Source organism: Eulemur rufifrons, chromosome 29, assembly GCF_041146395.1.
Source record: "Eulemur rufifrons isolate Redbay chromosome 29, OSU_ERuf_1, whole genome shotgun sequence".
NCBI classification, from domain to species: Eukaryota; Metazoa; Chordata; class Mammalia; order Primates; family Lemuridae; genus Eulemur; species Eulemur rufifrons.
In genome coordinates this window covers 36622473-36636174 of record NC_091011.1, presented here as the reverse complement: position 1 = coordinate 36636174, position 13702 = coordinate 36622473, and the positions used below count along the sequence as shown (strand labels likewise).

Sequence of the window (13702 nt, the reverse complement as noted above, 5' to 3'; positions counted from 1 at the left end):
AGCCAACTCTTTTAGTCTTTTCTTTTGACTTAGAGTCTGAAAATAGGAGTCAGGTTTCACCTTGTATTTTGACCTGGTTGACAGTGTTTTCCACCCAGGAACATTCAAGCCTAATTGCTGGGTCAGCTGTCATAAATACCCACTGCTTCTGCTGATACCGCATGCAGCGTGCTTATTAATGCAACCTACCTTGGGAAAAGTAAGTCACACAGGCGCATAACGCAGCCAGCTATACAGTCATACATGTCTATTTTATTGCAATAAAAGAATTGAAACAGGACAGAAATTTTGGAATGTGCTTCTTCCCTTCCCTTACCCCAGAGATAACCACTGGTAGTAATATAGTATGCAACCATCCAAGTAATTTTTCTATATATTTGTAAATATGAATGGGCATATATGTGAATCTTCATTACACACATTTTTTAGCACACATAAGATTGTGCTATTCCAATTGTTCATTAACTTGTGTGCTTTTTTACTTAAAATATGTCTAAGAGATCTTTCTGTATCAGCACATAACAGTTATATATTGCATCTTGTCAGATCATGATTTTTAAGTGCCGCATCATGATTTATAATAAATGCATGTACTATTATACAAGTTTAAATAAATGATTTCTTTTCATGGACTTTAAATTATTTCTGGTGTTTCACTATTAGAAAAAAAAGTATATAGTTAACATTACTTGGGTGTATTTATGTAAACATGTGCAATGTGCTTTTGAAGGCTACCCTAGAGGAAAATGTTCTATTACATCATCACATCCCTCTGAGTCACTTCCACTGAAGAACATGGAAGTGTCCATTTCCTTTCAACCCCAAAACACTACATATAAATAACTTTATGATATGTCTTCAATAATGAGTGAAAAACAACTTCTTGTTATTTTGTAAAATCACACTTCCCTGTTTACTAGTGGGTTCCATACATCTGGAAAGGTATGACTTCTTCTGTAAACAGCATCTTAAAACCCTGCCCCTCTTTTCTACTGAGTTGTCTTTAAATATTCTCTTATAAACTCTTTGCATATTACCTGTGGTATTTGCATTTAAATTTGCATTACTTAAAAAGAGTTTCATCAAAGTGACACCAAAAGTGTGTAAATGTAATAGACAATGTATAAAAATTGTTAAAACCCACCCTCTGATGATAATATTCATGGATATTTAAAACATGAAGCTTTCATGCATTTCCTTATTATAGTGTGGATATTTACCATTTGTTAGACATGTTAAAAGTATTTTCTTCCAGTCTATTACCAGTTGGTTTGCTTACATTATGTATACTATAATATACACCAATGTACCAATTGCCCATTCCAGAAGAACATTTCCAATAACTTACATATACCTCTATACTCTTTCCTTACAGCACTGCTCTTCCTAACTAAGAAAGGTGAGCATTGTTATGAATACTGGGGTACTATGTGTATACCATAATCAACATACAGCTTTCTGCTTTTTCCAGTTAGCATTCACTGTTACTAAGAGGCATCCATGTTGCAGATGAAGTTTTTTCCATGTATAGGTGAAGAGTTTTTTTATTTCTACTGTTGTGTTAAATACCACTTATGGGAATATGCCTTTTTAAATCTGTATCAATGGGCATTTGAACTAGTTTTTTTTAATATTCTCATCAAAAATGAATTCTTGTACAGGCATACTTGATGTTATTCCACTTCATTTTATCGAGTTTAGCAGATACTGCATGTTTTACATATTGAAGGTTTCTGGCAACATCGCTTTGAGCAAGTTTATCAGTGCCATTTTCCCAACAGCATGTGTTCACTCCATGTCTTTGTGTCACATTTTGGAAAATCTCACAATATTTCCAAGATTTTTCATTAAATATTATATCTGTTATGGTGATCTATCATCAGTGATCTTTAATGTTACTATTGTAATAATTTTGGAGTACCACAAACCACATCCATATAAGAGACAGAACTTAATAGATAATGCTGTGTGTATTCTGACTGCTCCACCTATCAGACGTTCCCGTCTCTTTCCCAACTCTCGGGGCTCCCTAGTCCCTAAGACATAAAAATTTTGAAATTAGGCAAATTAATAACCCTACAATGGCCTCTTAGTATTCAAGTGAAGGGAAGAGCCTCTCATTTTTAATAAAAAGCTGGAAATGATCAAGCTTACTAAAGAAGGCATGTCAAAAGTCAAGACAGGCCAAAAACTAGGCCTCTCACACCAAATAGCCAAAGTTCTTGAAGGAAATGAAAAGCACTACTCCAGGGAAGACACAAATGCTAAGAAGGTGAAACATCCTTATTGCTGATAAGGAGAAAGTTTTAGGAGTCTGGACAGAAGATCAAACCAGCCACAACATTCCCTTAAGCCAAAGTCTAGAGCAGGATCCTGACTCTATTCAATTCTATGAAGTCTGAGAGAGGTGAAGAAGCTACAGAAGAAAGTTTGAGGCTAGCAGAGGTTGGTTCATGAGGGTTCAAGAAAGAAGCCATCGCCAGAACATAGAAGTGCAAGATGAAGAAGCAAGTGCTAATGTAGAAGCTGCATCTAATTATCCAGAAGAACTAGCTAAGATCATTGATGAAGGTAGGTTACACTAAACAAGAGATTTTCAATGCAGATGAAATAGCCTTCTATTGGAAAAAGATGCCAGCTAGGACTTTGATAGTAGGGAGATGTCAGTGCCTGGATTTAAATCTTCAAAGCACAGGCTGACTCTCTTGTTAGAGGCTAATGCAGTTGGTGACTTTAAGTTGAAGTCAATGCTTATTTACCAGTCTGAAAAGCTTAGGGACCTTAAGAATTATGGTCTGTCCATGCTCTTTAAATGGACCAACAAAGCCTGAATGACAACTCATCTGTTTATAGCATGGTTTACTGAATATTTTAAGCCCACTGTTGAGACCTACTGCTCAGTAAAAATGACTTCTTTTGAAATATTACTGTTTCCTGAAAAGCCATCTAGTAACCCAAGAGCTCTGATGGAAGTGTACATGGAGATCAATATTGTTTTCATGCCTGCTAATACAACATCCATTCTGCAGCTCATAGATCAAGGAGAAATTTTGACTTTCAAGTCTTATTTAAGAAATATGTGTAGTATGGCTATGGTTTCCAGAGACAGTGATTCCTTTGGTGGATCTGAGCAAAGTAAATTGAAAACATTCTGAAAAGGATTCACCATTCTAGGTGCCCTTAAGAACATTCATGATTCAGGGGAGGAGGTCAAAATATCAATATTAACAAGAAATTGAAAGAAGGTGGTTCCATCACTTATGGATGACTTTAAGGGGTTCAAGACTTCAATGGAGGAAGTCCTTTCAGATATGGTAGAATTTAGCAAGAGAGCTAGAATTAGAAAGGGAGCCAGAAGCTATGATTGAATTGCTACCATCTCACGATTAAATTTGAACAGCTGAGGAGTTGCTTTTTATGGATGAGCAAAGAAAGTAGTTTCTTGAGATGGAGTATACTCCTGGTAAAGATGTTGTTAACGTTGCTGAAATGACAATAAAGAATATTACATAATCTTTGTTGATAAAGCGGTGGAAGGGTTTGAGAGGATTGGCTCCAATATTGAAAGAAGTTCTAGTGTTGGTCAAATACCATCAAATTGCATTGCATGCTACAGAGGAATCCTTCCTGAAAAGAAAACCCAATTAATGTGGCAAGTTTCACTCTTGTCTTACTTTAAGAAATTGCCATAGCTATCCCAATCATCAGCAACCATCACCTTGACCAGTGAACCACCATCAACATTGAGGAGAGACCCTCCACCAATAAAAAGATTACAACTCTCTGAAGGCTCAGATTATAGTTACCATTTTTTGGCAATGAAGTCTTTTTTGTTTATGTACTTTTTAAAAATGTAATGCTATTGCACACAATAGACTACAGTATAGTATAAATATAACTTTTATAAGCCCTGGGAAACCAAAATATTTGTGTGAATTTCTTTATTGCCATATATGCTTTCTTGTGGCAGTGTGGAACTGAACCTGCAATATCTCTGAGGTATGCCTGTACAAACTTCCTAGGGCTTATGGGAACAGTGCTATGTTAGGAGTAAGATATACTAGCAGGCAACTTTGCAAAACAATGCTAGTTTGTCTCCCAAAGAAATCGGACCAATGTACAACAAATGTACCCTGTTGAGGCCATCTTCTCTAACACTTGTAATGTCACACTTTTTAATTTCATGTATCTCCTCTTTTTGTGAAATGCCTATTCAAGTTTTTGTCTCTACTTTCTATTCCTTTTGTTGTTATTGATTTTCAAATTTTTTACTTGTCCTTCATTTTAGTATCTTCTACAAGTTTAAAGTATTTTTCTTTTACTTTCATTAATGTTCATTTTAATAAGTATGAATTTAGTTTTAATTATTAAAATCTATCAATCTTTTAATAAGCAGCTAGTACCTTAACCAGTCATCTGTAAGAGAAGCTTCTTTACTCAGATGTTTGAAGAGAATTCACACATATTCTCTTTTAAAATTTCAGTTTTACTTTTGATATTCAAATTCTTAATTTGTTGTGGTGTGAAGCAAATATTCTTTTATTTTCTTCCCTGCCTCCCTCCCTCCCACCCTCTCTTCCTATCTTTCTTCTTTCCTCCCTTCTTCCTTCCCTTCCTTGGTTCCTTTTGGCCGTAGTGCAGAAATTTTTCTCTTTATTTTTTATCATATTTTCTTTTACTGAATACAACTTTCTACCATGCAAATCCCATCATAAATCTAATTTCCACATATGCCTGCATTTTTGTTTTTTTGTATTCTGTATTCTATTTTATTTTTGAATTTGTCCATCTCCACACCAGGGCCACATCTTACAGTTACTATAGCTTTCTAATAAATGTATATCTCATAGTGCATAACAAATCTTTTTCTTTGTTTTCCTATAAACACTTTAAAGTTAACTCGTCACATTAAATACAAATTAAAATATGACCAAAGAAAAACCAATCATGATTTTGATTGTAGTTGCATTAAACTCATAAATTAATTTGGGGAGAAATAACATCTGTATAATGTTAATTAAGTTTCCTTACTCGTCAATATAGGATTGTTCAATTTATTTAGATATTCTTTAATGTCCTTCAATAAAGTTTTTAATTTTCTGCTTACAGGACTTACATGTATTTTGTTAGATTTATTCTTGGTTGTCTTACACTTTTTGTTGGTATTTTAAATATTTTAAATGTATGTTTACTAATATTAATGCTTTTGTTGCTGGTGTGTATAAATATATTTGACTTTTATATACTGATTTTATAAACAGTCATATACCTCCTTTTATTTCATATTGCCTGTATTGTGTTTGTATTACATATATATTCCTTTGGATTTCTGTGCATATAATTGTGTCATATGCTAATAACAATGCTATTATTAGTAATCTCCAATCCTTATAATTGTTATAATATTTCTTTTCCTGTTTCCTGTCCCTTATCCGGGACAGAACTCCAATATATTGTTGAATCAGAGTATTCATAGAGAACATTGATACATCAATATCTTACTCTTGAATTTAAATGGAATACTTCCAGAATTTGCTCACTTAGGATGATATATATTTGTTGTAGGGATTTTCTTTTTCTTTTTTTTTTTTTGAGACAAAGTCTCACTCCGTTACCCTGAATAGAGTGCCATGGCGTTAGCCTAGCTCACAGCAACCTCAAACTCCTGGGCTCAAGGGATCCTCCTGCCTCAGCCTCCTGAGTAGCTGGGACTACAAGTGCACACCACAATGCCCAGCTAATTTTCTATTTTTAGTAAAGATGGGGAACTACTCTTGCTCAGGCTGGTCTGGAACTTCTGAGCTCAAGCAATCCTCCCGTCTCAGCCTCCCAGGGATTTTTCTTTTTCTTTCTTCCTTTTTCTTTTCCTTTTTTCTTTTCTCTTTCATTGACACCTTTCATGAGGTTAATAAAGTTCTCTTCTACTCCTATTGTAGTAAGAATTTTTATTATAAGCAAATGCTAAAATTTTTTCAGCATCTCCTGAGATTTGATATGATTGCTTTCATTTAATTGGTTAGCATGAGAATATACATTTATATATTTCTGTATTATTATTCTTCCATGCACCCAAATTGCTCCTTGTCTATTAATATTTTTATAGAGAATTGTATTTGAGTTGCCAAATTTTTTTTAGAAGTTTTGCATCTATATCCATGAACACAATTGACCTGTCATTATTGCTCATATCACCTGGGTGTAATTTTTTATAAAAACTATACTGTCTCATAAAATGAGTTGCAGAGTCTTTCTGCATTTCTTATTTCTTTTTGGAAGTATGTGTATAATTTTGGAAGTTACTTAAAAATTGGTAGCACTTACAATTTCCTGGTGAGTCTTTTTTTTAACAGAAAATTCTTAAATAATTATTTAAATTCCTTTAATAATTACTGAAAAAAAATTCATGTTTTCCAATTCTTCTTAAGTCAGCTTTTACAAGGTGTATTTCTGTAGCAATTTGTCTCTCTCTCCTAGGTTTTCAAATATTTTGGCACTGAAGATTATGAGAGCTTTTTAAAACATGTCAGTAGCTGAAACATTTATCAAAGCTAATTGTTTTTGGTGAAAGCCTAACCACCCAGTTGACTCACCATTGTTCTTCTACTCCATGATGATGTTTCATCTGTTATTCATTCTTGTTTTCTTTTAAAATTGTCATCATTGGTTCTTCAGCAGCATCCTACCCCCAAACATAAACCCCATGTGACTGTCAGACCAGCTTACTCTCTGTAAATTGATTGCTAGTTGGATTGAAAAATTGACCTCTCTTTATCTTAACTTCTTAATCCACTCAATCCATGCAGTTTTCCCTAGAGATTCATTCATTCCTTATTTCATTCATTCATTGAATAGTAGCTTTGGAAAATTATTTAATCATTCTGACCTTCAGTTTTCTTATCTTTAAAATGGAATTAACACCACCTGCTTTGTTGGGCTGTTTACATGCAACGAAGTGTGCTTGCAAATGAATTTTACTATCCATAGATTATTACTAATTTAATTATTTTCTCCTTCATTAAAGGTAGCATATATGTGTTATAGGTCCAAATGCCGGCCACTCATCTATAGCCCCACATCACCCACCCCTAGTGTTTTGGCAGAATAGTCACAAAGAGAATTTTCTAACAAGTAAAGCTGGATTGGATGGTAAGGAGAGTTCTCCTACCTCCAATCTGAAATTGTAGCCAGTGGACAATTGGGAGACCTGCTTACACTATTGTAATCAGAAGGTGCAGAGAAAAATAGCTGTGATAGAGGGCAAACAAATCCATGAGACTTGGCAAGAGCCAAAGTAGAAGGTTATACATGGTACTGACTTTTCACCCAGTAAGACTGCAGTGACCACCAGCTGTGAAGTTCCCACTTCCTGGGTCGCCCTTCCAGTGGGGAGGGGTGAAAAAATGAGGAGTGTCTGGAAGGACTTCCCTTTGGTGCAACTTCAGTACTGTGCACTGTACTTTTTACCTCTCAGTTTCAAAACGTCCACTTGAAGAATTAATACGTATAAACACTTTACAATGAAATAATCATGCTTGGCACATTATATTTATGGACATTTTTAGAAATTAAAACTTCAAGTGATTTATGAAGGATATTAATGATGCCTGAGTTTTCAATGTTGGTCTTTATAGCATTGGTTCTATAAAGTTTACTATTTATTTACAATAGCTAAATTTAAAAGGGAGCCTATGTTAATATATGGGTTTAGTAAAACTGTGTCAGATACTTTCTTACCACATTTGCTTAACAGTGACCACTAAAACACTTTCTTAAAGTTTCAGTTATGAAAGATGAATAAGTTCCAGAAACCTGCTGTACAACATTGTTCCTATAGGTAGCAATATTGTTTTGTACAATTAAAAAGTTGTTAAGAGGGTTGAGCTCAAGTTAAGTGTTCTTAACACAATAAAAAAAATAGGTGGTGAGATTGTGATGCTTAGTGCCACTAAAAACAAATGTAGTTAATTTCCTCTAAGATTCAGAAGCTTACTTTTCATTTTTAGCAAGTGTTAAGATAAAACTGATACAGGAAAATCATTAAGTTTTTATTTGTACCTAACAATATTATTTAAAAAGCACATCAGAAAAATATTTTAAGAAACAAAACAAATCATCTTAGATAGTGTCTTAAAATCAGATTTCTTAAATGCCAATATACAGATACTTCTTTTGATTCCAATCTCCAATTTTATTATTCAAAGAAAATAAAATACTGTCATTTATATAATATGTGGATGCATTGGTTAGAAATCAGATAGACTATATAAAAATAAATAAGTGTATGGCTATTAAGCAGAATACATATTATACATTTTATATCATACAATGATATTCTTTGATACTTAGAGGAAATCAGTATGAGATTCATATATATTTTAGCATATCAATGCATAGTGAATGCTCACTTTAATTATACATATTCATATTTCTTTGTATTGAAGAAACACAAGACTGAAGGATCAAAAATGACATTATCATATGTCATCAAGTCTCCTTTTCTTCCTTTTCCTCCTCCTTATTTAGAAAAAAAATACTTTACTTCAAGAATTTGTCTTAAGAAAGGTTTGCATTCTGATTTAAGCATTTAGAATCAGAAACAAGCATACTTATCTCTTATTATTCTGCTCAATTCATATTCATACTTGCATGTACACAGTTACATATTATTCTTAAAGTTACAAGATTAGATGTCTTCACAGTTGCCTCAGTAAAATCTGCATGAATTTTCTGGTTTGTGATGTTAGTATTGTTTTTAAAACTATATTTATAGTCTAGAAAAACCATTTTTAATAACTTCCACCTTGTTTAATAGCCAAACTGTATCTATACATACCTTGGTATCATTGATATTATTGCTACTGTATTACCTAAAAAATCTATGCATGAAGCATTTATGTCCCCCGATTCATTCAATATATATACCTTACAAAAAGAGTTATTTCATCTCTTCTCTATGGAGCTTGATAATCAGCTTTAAAGTGATGACTTATGAATTTAATGAGAGTCTTCCATCATTTCCTTTTAAGGTAAAGCTAATTATAACCGTATTCTCCCATCTCATATCTTATGTACTTTATTTTAACAATAAATTATAAAGTTTAGATAAACTAGGAAATGCATCTGCTTCAACAAATTTGGTTAGTCTTTTGAGATACTGTATGAAAAGTGAATTTATACTGTTTTAGGAGGACAGTCCATGTGGATAAGTGGGAGAGTTATTAAAAATGTAATTTGAACTCATCTTAAAAATGCAGTGTAACTTATTGCTGTTACCATCATAACCAGAAATAATTTTCACAGTATGTGAAAAAATATATATTCTAGTGGGCCATTAATAATTCAAACATTCATTTCATTATCTCTGGAAATTTCAAAAACATCTCTTATGCCTGTGTGTATGTTAGAAGTGAAGGATGGAGAGAAGGAGAAAGGGAGAGAGACAGAGAAATGACAAAAGAGAGAATGAGAGACAGAAAATGAGAGAATATTTATTTCTGGGAAACCTACAATCCTAACGCATTAAATAACTTTAATATTCTCCCTAGTGTAAAGTAAGTTTAAAATAAGAAGGCAGTAAACAATAGGTTCTGTAATGTGGTCTAAATATGTTTTCTCTTTTTGACTAATGTACATAATTCTTTAAAAATTAATGTTAAAAGGAATATCAAGTTCTTTCAAGTCATTTTTAAATGAATAAAAAATTAATATTTAGTTGAAATAGACTTTGATATTATATACAAAATATTCTTAATTTCATTAGTATAATAAGATATTTTTATAAAGATCATGTGTTAAAATATAAACTTTCTCTAGTACATGGAAAATAGTCACCATTTAGGATAGTTTAAAAAGATATAACTATAAATTAGTAAAGGACAGGGATTTTTTTTTAAATTTCTAGTATAGCTTGATTGAGTTTTGATGAACAATGTTTTGCCTTTTGATGATTTTGTTCATCTCTCTGACATGATTCTATTAACAACAGATATATGTAAAAGGTCATAAGCTCTGATGTAAGAGGAGAGATTTATTTAAATAAAATATGGTAGAAATTTGGTTACATAAAATGATAAATTAAGAAAGTAATGAAATCTGTGGAATCTGTCATGTGTTTTCTAAATTACACATTTATTTTACTAGGATTATATTCCAAGGCTTTACTACAGAAATATGTATGATATTTGTAATAGTTGAACCTGTAGGTTGACTATTAAATTATATTTTTAAAATTACAGGTATTTTGCTTTTAATTTGGGTAGATGAAACCAAAGATTTTTATAAAGCACCTTTCTCACAAACAATTCATTACACCTAATTCTGTTCAACAATCTGAAAAATAATTTACATATTTTAAAGAGTTATCTTGTGTTTTATTTCAATTCAATAAATTTAATAAATACTTGTTATTTTGGCTTAAACTTTTAGATATGATATGAGAATAAACTATCTGTATTTTCATGAAGCTTAGAGTCAGAAGGTTACAAACAACTTTAGAAGTATACAAAAAAGTTGATATTAACTTTTGATAAGTAATATTAGCACGTGAAGTTGGTGTACAACTAGAAATGTACATATTTATTTTAATATTGTGAAGAAAAAATCTTACATAAAAACCAGGGAGCAATTTATATTTTATATTTCATCTTTTCTAAGTAATTTATACTTCTAAATAATTTGTTCAATTATATCACAATATGCACCATTAGGGAGGAAACAACTTTTATGAAATAGACTCTAGTTTAGACATCTTGAAACAGAATAGTCAGGATCAGAGAGAAAGAATTTACACAAGGATATATAATGGAAACAAATACACATATCTGTTTTAATACAATTAAAGATCAAAAAGGAAACAAATGCCAGAGAATTTTAGTATTTATTAGATAATTCACACTAGGGACAGTTTCAATCAATCAAGAAAATCACCTGCTCTTACAAACAAAGTGTTAGAAAAAGTAAAAAATAAAGATAGGATGAAAGAAGAGATGATACAAAAAGAATAATATAAATTGATATGCTAAAGAATAAAAATGGAAAAAAAAGAAATTAAAAGAATAAATAACTGCAGGTTCAAGATAGCAAATAAAATACATATTTTTAAAAAGTAAATCTATTGTATCATTAGAAAAGTAATAAACCAGAAATGGTGATAAAACTAAAATGTGTAAATCACAAAGGGTATTAGATTAGTGGGGGGACCCTACAGAACAGAGCACCTTGTAAGGCAATACATTGAAAGGGAACCACTGCAATAAGACACTCTCTCAGCAGACCCATGATCAGGGAGCACAGCTAGAAAAAGGAATGGGAGGAATTACAAGTGAGCATATCAGCCACTGGGTTAAGTGAAGGGTAACATAGTGTGGCCAGAGTCCCCATTCTGAGCAACTACCTGTGGCATTTGCCTTTAGGATAACAACAGAGGAATAGCTCACTCCTGGAAGTGTGGGTCTGTCACTGGGAATGCAGTGTGGGCCTTTGTATTGGAGAGAGCTCACAGTGATTAAGGTGAAACTAGAAATTCAACACAATTCTATTCAAACTTATTTTGTTTAAAAAACTTGAGACATTAAATATTTTCAACCAAGGCAATTCTACGCATAGCAACATAGTCCATAAAAGTATTTGAATATGTTTTCAAAAACAAACAGATACATTGATAGACTTGTTTTGTTTTGTTTTTGAGACAGGGTCTCGCTCTGTTGCTTGAGCTAGAGAGTAGTGGTATCATCACAGCTGACTGCAACCTCAAACTCCTGGGCTTAAACCATCCTCCTACTTCAGCCTCCCAAGTAGCTGGGACTACAGGTGCACACTACCACACCCCACTATTTTTTTTTTTTTATTTAATGCAGAGATGGGATCTCGTTATGTTGCTCCGGCTGGTCTCAAACTCCCAGGCTCAAGTGATCCTCCCACCTTGGCCTCCCAAAGTGCTAGGATTACAGGCATGAGCCACCATGCCCCACTAGATAAATGTTAATTGAACATATTTGGTAATATTTGAAAAACACAGGCAATCTAAATATTCATCATAATGGGATAGCTAACATAATTATGAAACATCATGCAGCACTTAGAAATAATGAAACTGGTCAGTATCTATTGAAATGGAACAATGCCTATCATTTACTTTTGAGTATAAAAAGCAACATGTAGGGAAATATATAATCTATACTCCAAGTTATATAAAAATTTATTTATCTATATACCTATCCAACATATGTGTGTGGGCATATGAATACACTATAGATAAATAGATAAGAATATGTTAGTTTTTATGTGTATATTAGATATTAGATTGTTTAGGAAAATATACCCAAACAATCACAATGGTATTTCCTATTTCCTAAGCAGTAATGGTGCTTAAAGAGGAGCCTTTAACTTGTTTTCTAAATTAATTTTTATATATATTAAAATAGAGTAGAGAATAATAGGATGCTTAAAATTGAGAGAGTGAAGGCAACATGTAATACATATTTAAACTGTAGTAGAAAAAATGAAATGAGAAAACAGGGCTAAAATCAATGTTATTGCAGTGTATTTACTAGAGTTACAAAGTAGCCATGTTATTAATTATTAATTAATATTACTACAAATAGTATTGATACATACTATACTATAGTATGTACAGCATACATACTATATAGTAAGCACATTTTATATGCTTCAGAGGCATTATAACATTTAACTTCACTTTCCTATGAGGCAGGCGCTATTCCTCATTTTACAGATGAGACAATGAAGGCACACATTGGTTAAGTTATAACATTTTTAATTTGCAAAATCAATACTTCCTTCCCCCAATTTAACTGTGAAAAATGGGAAATCCTAGGTTTACTTGGTTTGAATGGACTTATAGAGGTCTTGGAATCACTTAAACTTTAGAATGCCCAATTCCTTAATCCTACAGAACAAGAGCTACTGCTTTGAAGTCCAGAGAATGTTAAAGAGCAAGAAAAAGCTCTCTTGATTGAGCTTCTGAATTAATATCAAGACTTTGCTTTGTCATGGCTTTATCTACATTGGAGCTGCCTGCATGTGGCTAGCTCACCTAGCCAATAGTCTGATCATGATCCTCTATGTTCTGCAGTTTGAAGCTTAACAGAGGCATTTTTCTGAACTAAATCCTGTGGTCTGCCTGCTACAGGAAGGTGATTCCACAGACCACAGCTCAGCATTTGGAAACTGATTCTGGCCAGCAGGCAGCAAGGCAGTAAAAGAAAGATGAATATAATTGTGGGAGCCTTATATTAATTGCTTGCATTTTATTAACATTTGTTTAACATAAGACACACGGGATACATTTTATTCTGAGCTTTTAAAAGAGTATAGACAATTTCAATACTTTGTTTGTAGTTCCTGAGAATGACCTATAAGACTCCTTTTAAATCACATGGCTTTTTTCTTTAAAAGAAATAAGTATAAAGCTTATAGAGTTTTTCGCCACTTCCTGTGGTCTACTGTTTACTCTTATGTTGATAGAGAAAAAAGAGGCCAGTGGAAGAAGATGACACTAATTACTTAATTAGGCCAAAGTAACAATGATTTATTTCAGTGAGTATTTGTGATATCAAAAATTATATGGTTTATGTCAAAAAAAAATCTTGTATTACTACATCTTATATATTAACAAGTATATTATAAGAGAGTGATATTCATTAGATTTTGTAAGTAGTAAATGAAAAAATCATATTATGAT

At 32.5% G+C, this 13702-nt stretch overlaps 1 protein-coding gene across 7 annotated transcripts in view; it reads right to left on the bottom strand.

Annotated features, from left to right (window-relative positions):
• DGKB (diacylglycerol kinase beta) overlaps positions 1 to 13702 on the bottom strand; it is a 569068-nt gene that overhangs the window by 369270 nt on the left and 186096 nt on the right. The gene's annotated exons all lie outside the window — the stretch shown is intronic.